Raw genomic sequence first — 10,000 nt, forward strand, 5'->3', positions numbered from 1 at the left:
GCCTAAAACAGGACACATATGCTCCGGGAAACATACGCTGCGGGAACATAGGCCCCGGGAAATATAGGACCCAGGGAACATAGGCTCCTAGGGAACATAGAACATGGGGAACATAGGCTCTGGGGGAACATAGGACCCAGGGAACAAAGGACCTAGGGAACATAGGCTCCATGGGAACATAGACTGGGGGGGAAGCATAAGCTCTTGGGGAACATAGGACCCGGGAACATAGGATCTGGGGAACATAGGACCCAGGAAACATAGGTTCTGGGGAACATAGGACCCGGGGAACATAGGATCCAAGGAACATAGGCCCAAGGGAATAGAGGATCCGGGAACATAGGACCTAGGGAATATAGGATCCAGAGACCATGGTCCTGGGAAAATAGGACCTGGGAACATAGGATCCGGGGAACATAGGATCCGAGGAACATAGGACCTAGGGAATATAGGATGCAGAGAACATAGGACCCGGGAAAATAGGACCCGGGAACATAGGATCCGGCGAACGTAGTATCCGGGGAACATAGGATCCGTGGGAACATAGGGTCAGGGGAACATAGGATCCGAGGAGCATAGGATCCGGGGATCATAGGATCCAGGGAACATAGGATCCAGGGATCATAGGATCCAGGGAACATAGGTCCCAGGAAAATAGGACCCGGGAACATAGGATCCGGGGAACATAGGATCCAAGGAGCATAGGATCCGGGGAGTATAGGATCCAGGGAACATAGGACCTAGGGAATATAGGATGCAGAGAACATAAGACCCGGGAACATAGGATCCTAGGAGCATAGGATCGGGGGAACATGAAACCTAGGGGAATAGAGGATCCAGAGAACATAGTTCTCCCCGGGTACATAGGAAACCACGGGAACATAGGATCCGGGAACGTAGGTCCGGGGAACATGAGGATCCGGGGAACATAGGATCTGGGGAACATAGGATCCGGGGAACATAGGATCTGGGGAACACTAGGATCCGGGGCACATCGGATCTGGGAACATAGGCATTCTGAGGAGCATAGGATCCATGGGGAACATAGGATCCGGGAACATAGGATTGGGAAAATAGGCCCGGAACTGGAGGAAGCAAGGACCAACAAAATAGGATCCTGAGGAGCATAGGGAATCCCACCGGAACTAGGGAATCGGAGGAGCATAGGGGAATCCAAGGAAACAAGGGGATCCTGAGGAGCATAGGATCCAGGGAAACATAGGATCCGAGGAGCATAGGGGAATCCCGGGGGGAAGATAGGACCTAGGGAAAATAGAAAGGAAGCCAGGAAGGGAACCAAGGATTCTGGGGAACATAGGATACCGGGGAACAAAATATCCGAGGAGCAAGGATCCGGGGAACATAGGACCTAGGGAATATAAGGATCCAAGTACGGGGAACAAAATATCAGGAGGGGAGGCATAGATCCGGGGGAAAACCCAAGGGAACCCTGGGAATAAAAATAGATCCAGGAGGGAACATAGGTCCCGGGGGATAGGACCGGGGCACATAGGATCCGGGGAAACATAGGTCAGGAGGCATAGGATCCGGGGGGACATAGGGGTACCGAGGAGCAGGATCGGGGAACATAGGAGGGCGAGGAGGGGCAGGGATCCCGGGGAACATGCTAGGATATAGGATCCGAGACATAGGTCCGGGATAGGACCGGGACATAGGGGAACGGACGTAGGATCGGGGAACATAGGGAGGACTAGGCCCGGGCATAGGATCCGGGGAACATAGGTCCGGGGAGGAGCATAGGCTCTGGGGAACATAGGACTAGGGATATAGGATCAGAGAGGACAGGATCTGGTGGAACATAGATCCGGGGAACATATCCAGGAGCATAGATCCGGGGAACATAGGCCTAGGATATAGGATCCAGGAGAACATAGGTCCCCGGAAAATAGGAACAGGACCATAGGGGTGGGGACGTAGGGGATCCGGACATAGGATCGGGGGGACATAAGGATGAACTAGGATCGGGGGAACTAGGGGATCAGAGGAACATAGGATCCGGAGGAGTCATAGGATCCGGGGAACATATATCCGAGGAGCTAGGATCGGAAAACATAGGATCAGGGGAACATATATCCGGGGAGGAGGGGCCTAGGATCCGGGGAACATAGGATCCGGGTAACATAATATCCGAGGAGCATGGGGAGGCCAGGGGAGGATCCGAGGACATAGGGGATCCGGGTAAACTAATTATCCCGATGGAGCATAGGATCCGGGGAACTAAGGATCCGGAGGAGCGAGGAGCATAGGATCCGGGGGGAAACTATAGGGGGATACGAGGAGCATAGGGGATCCGGGGACATAGGATCCGAGGAGCATAGGATCTGGGGAGGGGAAAATAGGGACCTAGGGAATATAAGATAAAGAGAACATAGGACCCGGGAAAATAGGACCCGGGAACATAGGATCCGGGGAACGTAGGGATCCGGGAACATAGGATCCAGGAAACTAGCATCCGAGGAGCATAGGATCCGGGAACATAGGATCCGAGGAGCGTAGGATCCGGGAACATAGGATCCGAGGAGCATAGGATCCGGGGGGGGAACAAAATAGGGTCCAAGGAGCATAGGATCCAGGGAACATAGGATCCGAGGAGCATAGGATCCAGGGAACATAGGATCCGAGGAGCATAGGATCCGGGGAACATAGGACCTAGGGAATATAGGATCCAGAGAACATAGGTCCCGGGAAAATAGGACCCGGGAACATAGGATCCGGGGAACGTAGGATCCGGGGAACATAGGATCCGAGGAGCATAGGATCCGGGGCCGGGGAACATGAGGGTCCCGAGGAGCATAGGATTCTGGGGAACATAGGACCTAGGGAATATAAGATCCAGAGAACATAGGATCTGGGGAACATAGGATCCGGGGAACAAAATATCCGAGGAGCATAGGATCCGGGGAACATAGGACCTAGGGAATATAGGATCCAGAGAACATAGGTCCCGGGAAAATAGGACCCGGGAACATAGGATCCGGGGAACGTAGGATCCGGGGAACATAGGATCCGGGGAACATAGGATCTGGGGAACATAGGATCCGGGGAACATAGGATCAGGGGAACATAGGATCCGAGGAGCATAGGATCCGGGGAACATAATATCCGAGGAGCATAGGATCCGGGGAACATAGGATCAGGGGAACATAATATCCGAGGAGCATAGGATCCGGGGAACATAGGATCCGGGGAACATAATATCCGAGGAGCATAGGATCCGGGGAACATAGGATCCGAGGAGCATAGGATCCGGGGAACATAGGATCCGAGGAGCATAGGATCTGGGGAACATAGGACCTAGGGAAATAATAAAGATCAGAGAACATAGGACCCGGGAAAATAGGACCCGGGAACATAGGATCCGGGGAACGTAGGATCCGGGGAACATAGGATCCAGGAAACATAGCATCCGAGGAGCATAGGATCCGGGGAACATAGGATCCGAGGAGCGTAGGATCCGGGGAACATAGGATCCGAGGAGCATAGGATCCGGGGAACATAGGGTCCAAGGAGCATAGGATCCGGGGAACATAGGGTCCGAGGAGCATAGGATCCGGGGAACATAGGATCCGAGGAGCATAGGATCCGGGGAACATAGGACTTAGGGAATATAGGATCCAGAGAACATAGGTCCCGGGAAAATAGGACCCGGGAACATAGGATCCGGGGAATGTAGGATCCGGGGAACATAGGATCCGAGGAGCATAGGATCCGGGGAACATAGGGTCCGAGGAGCATAGGATCTGGGGAACATAGGACCTAGGGAATATAAGATCCAGAGAACATAGGACCCGGGAAAATAGGACCCGGGAACATAGGATCCGGGGAACATAGGACCTAGGGAATATAGGATCCAGAGAACATAGGTCCCGGGAAAATAGGACCCGGGAACATAGGACCCAGGGAACATAGGCCTGCCACCCTTCCTTTTACCCTCCAACATTCGCAAGATTCTCTGCTAACTCTGACGTCATCCTATAACTTTAGATACTTCGCTTAGACTATTTTCGCTTCTTCGTCTTTACTTATTACTTTTATTGCATAAAAACAGTTTTTGTGCTTTATTCTTGCTTTGTTTTCATTGCGTTATAAAAGTAATTTTTAGTTTTCCTTTTTTGAATAGCATCCAGGTTGTGTGAATTAAATACAATGCTTTTAACCAGCATGGTTGCAAAAGATTCTTTTACACTGTGCTGATATTAGGTTGCTTTATTTATCAAATTATGCGGATTGTATTATATAGTTCACATGAAATTATATCTTCTACACTGAAAAATTTAGTAAATTCGTCCTTCAATATCAGAATCATTCTTTTGTATGATTTCGTCTGGTGAGAAACCCTTAATTCCAAATATATTTTATTCATATTATGAAGTTAAGGTTGTGAAAAAAGTTTACATATAAATGTGTGCATATATATATATATATATATATATATATATATATATATATATATATATATATATATATATATCGTGTTGTTTTCAAGAGAGAAACGAGTTTTATGTGTGTTCTTTTTCTTTAAATCAATGTTTCCATTTTTGAAGGCCTTACTTATGTCTAGACTATGATGTTATTTAAGACTCGCTCACACCTTCCTTCCATACAGTTTTCATAATTCTTAATATGATACATTTATGATACAAGTTTCAGCTGAACATGTTTGATACTGAACATGTATTTATATGTCTTGCATCATACTGTTACATACTTTTAAGGAACGGTTGCAAATCATACAGTTTTCATACCTCTCCTCCTGTTCAAATGCATTGAAATTGAAATAATTGACCTCTGTACCTCATGATTGCAAGATATGATTGAAAAATAACAGTAAAACATGTTTGATAACTGAAAATTCAATGTTCAAATGTGAAATATTAAAATTCCCATGATATAAATGTCGTTACGTACCCAAAACACTCATGATCCCTAGTGGATGATGGTTTCAGATACTATTATTATTCCTTGATTTCCATAGTTTCTATTTTTCACACTAATAGATTTTTCTTTCCAGCGTTAAATTACTTTGTTACCCAAGCTCTAGTTATAATATAAGCAAAGTTAACAATTTATTGTAGTTTAGGAAGTAATAGAATGTGAATACATATTAAAATTAAAAAGTATTTGGGTTGGTTTTCTTTTTTAGGCTGTGTTGTTTTGCAAAAAAATTATTTACTATGCATGTTTTTTTTCGGGTTGCAGGCCTCATTGAAGAAGCGCGGTCTTCCTTTAACTATGCTTTCAAATAATTCGTTCAGAATGCTATGATTATTCATTTGGATTCCTTACATTGACGGAGATGGTTCAAAGTTGTAAAGCACCAATCATGTGTTTTGGATTCGTATTTTTTCTTTATTTTTATCTGACAACTTTGCTTTGTACTGTTGGAATTGGAATATAAAATTAAGGCCAGAGGCCAAGTGCTGGGACGTAGGAGGTAATTCAGTGTTGAAAGGGAAGTTCACGATTAAGGATGTAGAGTAAAAGGAATGAAAGGAGTTACAAATGAGGCCGAAGGGACGTTGCAAAGAACCTTAAGTAATGCCTACAGTTCACTACGTGGAATACACTGCTGGCACTCCCCCTTACGGGGTGATTTAGTATTGTGCATAATTATTCGCCCTACCTTATTGGGCCTTGAAAGTGGGACGCTGTACAAGTAAGCAATTCGCCTCATATGCGTTGGATGACCAGACAGAATTTTATATAATCACTGAGCTTCCGGCAAGCAGCAAGGAAATGCATTATGTAAAAATATATTTTATTATCTTAACAATCTCTCTCTCTCTTCTCCTCTCTCTCTCTCTCTCTCTCTCTCTCTCTCTCTCTCTCTCTCTCTCTCTCTCTCTCTCTCTCTCTCTCTCAGTGGGCGTTAAATTCATAATTCATGCTAGAAGCCACGCTGATGAGCCAAATTTTCTCATAAGATCCTAAACAAATAAATGTTCGAGCCGAGGTGCAGAGAACTTACTAACACAAACATCTGACAAATATTGTAAATGAATAGTTAGTAAACTTAGTTTCCTGGACATCATGGTAACGGTATCTGTAGTGTTTTTTATTTAATTTGCTTGGCTTAAAAACTAATTCTTCTTTTTCTTTTATTTTATACCCCACTGTCAACATGCAAAATTAATACATGAATTATAGGACTCATAAAAATGGACGTACATATAAACTAAATGTGGCTCGTTTAACGGAATTTAATGTCGTGAAAAATATTTCCACGTTCCATTTATTTCTAAATATAATTCACTATCCTTACAAAAAAAGCACGCCCAATGAAGTTTACGTTAACAACAAGAGTGTAACGTTTCACCTGAAGTAACCTAAGTTTTTTTACCAAACGAACATAACTTACATCTCTTACAACTTACTTCTCATACAATATGGAAGAAATTGCTTTCCTCTCCTTCCCAGTTATCAGTCCCACTTCACCTCCATAAAAGAGAATTAACTAAATTGACCATACTACAGTCCAGGTTTGGGTCTTGAGACACTTCTCTTCCAAACCCTTTTACAGCAACCTCGCAATCTTCATTATTCACTTATATATATAATATATATAATATATATATATATATATATATATATATATATATATATATATATACATATATATATACATACACATATGTAACATATATTATATAAGTATATATATATATATATATATATATAATATATATATATATATATATATAGATATATATATATATGTGTATATATATATCATCATTCATCCATTCTGTATAAATCAACTACATCCACCTTCCCCTATCCATACATAAAATTCTTGTACCATCTTCCTGGCATCCAGTTACCGTAGTGAGCTTACCCTTACTGATTTTTTTGTATTCAAAGAGGTACAAGGATGCTTAATTGGTTGTGCCTAAGGTGCTGTAACTTGCTTTAGAATCGATCAATGGCCAGTGTTTTAGAGGTATAACAGCTTAACACCCTCAGAAGCCGCCATATATATATATATATATATATATATATATATATATATATATATATATATATATATATAGAATAACTTGATCACTAAGTATATAAAACGTGATGTCATGTATAAATAAAGGTTTTTGCCTCGAAGGAAAAATGAAAAGCGAGATAGTCAAGCACTTTCGGTCTAGAACGAGGAAACGCCTGAGGGCAGGATAAGCGAATTTTTAGGCAGCCACACCTTGGAGGATCACGCACGTGTCCAACAGATGATTCATCCAGAAAACTATACATTTTGAAAAAACAAGGCGGCATATACAACAAATTATACATGAAAAGACGAAAAAAAGAATATAAATATATCGAGCAAGAGAGAGAGAGAGAGAGAGAGAGGGGGGGGGAGAGAAATAATAAATAACTATATACATATGGGACTAATTAATTAGTAGTTCATTTATTTTAAGGTCCTTCATAAACATTTTACAAATATACGGGTCCAAATGGTGTAATCCCAGACTAAGATTTAGGTTGTTTTTATTAGTGATTTGTATAATTGCTGATTCCAGTAAATTTCTTGAAACATAATCATTAGATTTAGCAATTACAGAGGTATCGCCTCAATTAATACAATGAGATTTTTCACTCAGATGCATAAACAGTGCATTTGAAGTCTGGGCTGTTCTAACTGAATACATATGCTGCTTAATACGTACAAATAAATTTTTACTTAACTGTCCAACGTAAAAAGATGGGCAATCCTTACAAGGAATTTTGTAATTGATGTTGTTATTTGTTATGGGACTATTCTTATTTAGCATATCTTTAATGGTATTGTTATAAGAGAACACTACATTGACATTAAACGTTTTAATATTGATTTTATGGTTTCAAATCCACGAAAGTAAGGCAAGCTAAGTACATTTTCAGGCATTTCTTTTCCACAAAAAGCTCACTTTTTGTGAGCTTTTTTATAACATAAATCAATTATATGAGGTGGGTAGCAGAGATCGTTTCCTATCTTTTTTATGTATTCTATTTCTTGGTCAAGATATTGTGGACTCGTGATACGCAAAGCACGTAGGAACATAAAAGAAAAAATTGAAATTTTTATATTAAGATGGTAGCCTGAATAAAAATGTACATATGTTAAATTATTTGTGGGTTTTCTATAAATACTGAATTTACATTGGAAAGATTCTCTATGTATTAATACATCTAGGAAAGGGATGACATTGTTATTTTCAATTTCAACAGTGAATTTTATGGATGGCACTAAATTATTCAATTTAGACAATAAATCATTTATATCGATATCAACAGGTAAGACTAAGATGTCATCTACATATCTGTACCATTTTAAGGGGACAAGTGTGATATTCGGGAGGTGTTGTCTTTCAAAAAACTCCATATATAAGTTTGAAAGGAGAGGTGATAACTTGCCTTACTTTCGTGGATTTGAAACCATAAAATCAATATTTAAATCATTTAATGTTAATGTAGTGTTCTCTTATAACAATTATAACAATACCATTAAAGATATGCTAAATAAGAATAGTCCCGTAACAAATAACAACATCATTTACAAAATTCCTTGTAAGGAATGCCCATCTTTTTACGTTGGACAGTCAAGTGAAAATTTATGTGTACGTATTAAGCAGCATATGTATTCTTAGAACAGCCCAGACTTCAAATGCACTGTTTATGCATCTGAGTGAAAAATCTCATTGTATTAATTGAGGCGATACCTCTGTAATTGCTAGATCTAATGATTATGTTTCAAGAAATTTACTGGAATCAGCAATTATACAAATCACTAATAAAAACAACCTAAATCTTAGTCTGGGATTGTACCATTTGGACCCGTATATTTGTAAAATGTTTATGAAGGACCTTAAAATAAATGAACTACTAATTAATTAGTCCTACATGTATATAGTTATTATTTTTCTCTCTCTCTCTCTCTCTCTCTCTCTCTCTCTCTCTCTCTCTCTCTCTCTCTCTCTTGCTCGATATACTTATATTCTTTTTTTCGTCTTTTCATTATAATATTTTGGGGAACATTTTTATACATTTCATGGTAATAAGTTGTATGTGCCTCCTTGTTTTTTCAAAATGTATAGTTTTCTGGATGAATCATCTGTTGGACACGTGCGTGATCCTCCAAGGTGTGGCTGCCTAAAAATTCGCTTATCCTGCCCTCAGGCGTTTCCTCGTTTCTATAGTGAAATTGACCTTATTGCTAATCTTTTCTTGTCAGTTTGGATATTAAGCCTACTTTGACTATGTTTTTCCTCTGTGCCATCAGTTGCACCTGAGTAAAGGGTCGCACTAGACCGAAAGTGCTTGGCTATCTCGCTTTTCATCTTTCCTTCGTGGCAAAAACCTTTATTTTTATATATATATATATATATATATATATATATATATATATATTATATATATGTATATATATATAGATAGATGATACATAACTTTTCCCATTATCAGGTTCACTTATCTGTAAAAGACATAAAAATACAGAGGAACAGTTTCGTTGTATTCTTGTTTTCCATAGATAAGTGACGCTGATGGTGGGAAAGTTATGTATTCCCGAAAGCTCGGCTGTGCCTCTGTTTTATTCATTATCAGGTCTTCCAGCTTATCCTATCCTCTATATAATATATATATATATATATATATATATATATATATATATATATATATATATATATATATATATCTATATACATATATATATCTGTATGTATATATATACATATATATATTATATATATGTATATATATATATATATATATATATATATATATATATATATATATAATATATATATATATATATATATCTATATATAATATATATATATATATATATATATATATATATATATATATATACATATATATATATACATATATATATACATATATATATATATATATATATATATATATATATATATACATATATATAAATATATATGTATATATATACATACAGATATATATATATATATAGATAGATATATATATATAT

At 39.3% G+C, this 10,000-nt stretch overlaps 1 protein-coding gene across 5 annotated transcripts in view; it reads left to right on the plus strand.

Annotated features, from left to right (window-relative positions):
* Positions 1-10,000, plus strand: part of LOC135223652 (neuromedin-U receptor 2-like) — a 908,589-nt gene that overhangs the window by 832,231 nt on the left and 66,358 nt on the right. The gene's annotated exons all lie outside the window — the stretch shown is intronic.

The sequence above is a fragment of the Macrobrachium nipponense genome, chromosome 10 (genome assembly GCF_015104395.2).
Source record: "Macrobrachium nipponense isolate FS-2020 chromosome 10, ASM1510439v2, whole genome shotgun sequence".
NCBI lineage: Eukaryota > Metazoa > Arthropoda > Malacostraca > Decapoda > Palaemonidae > Macrobrachium > Macrobrachium nipponense.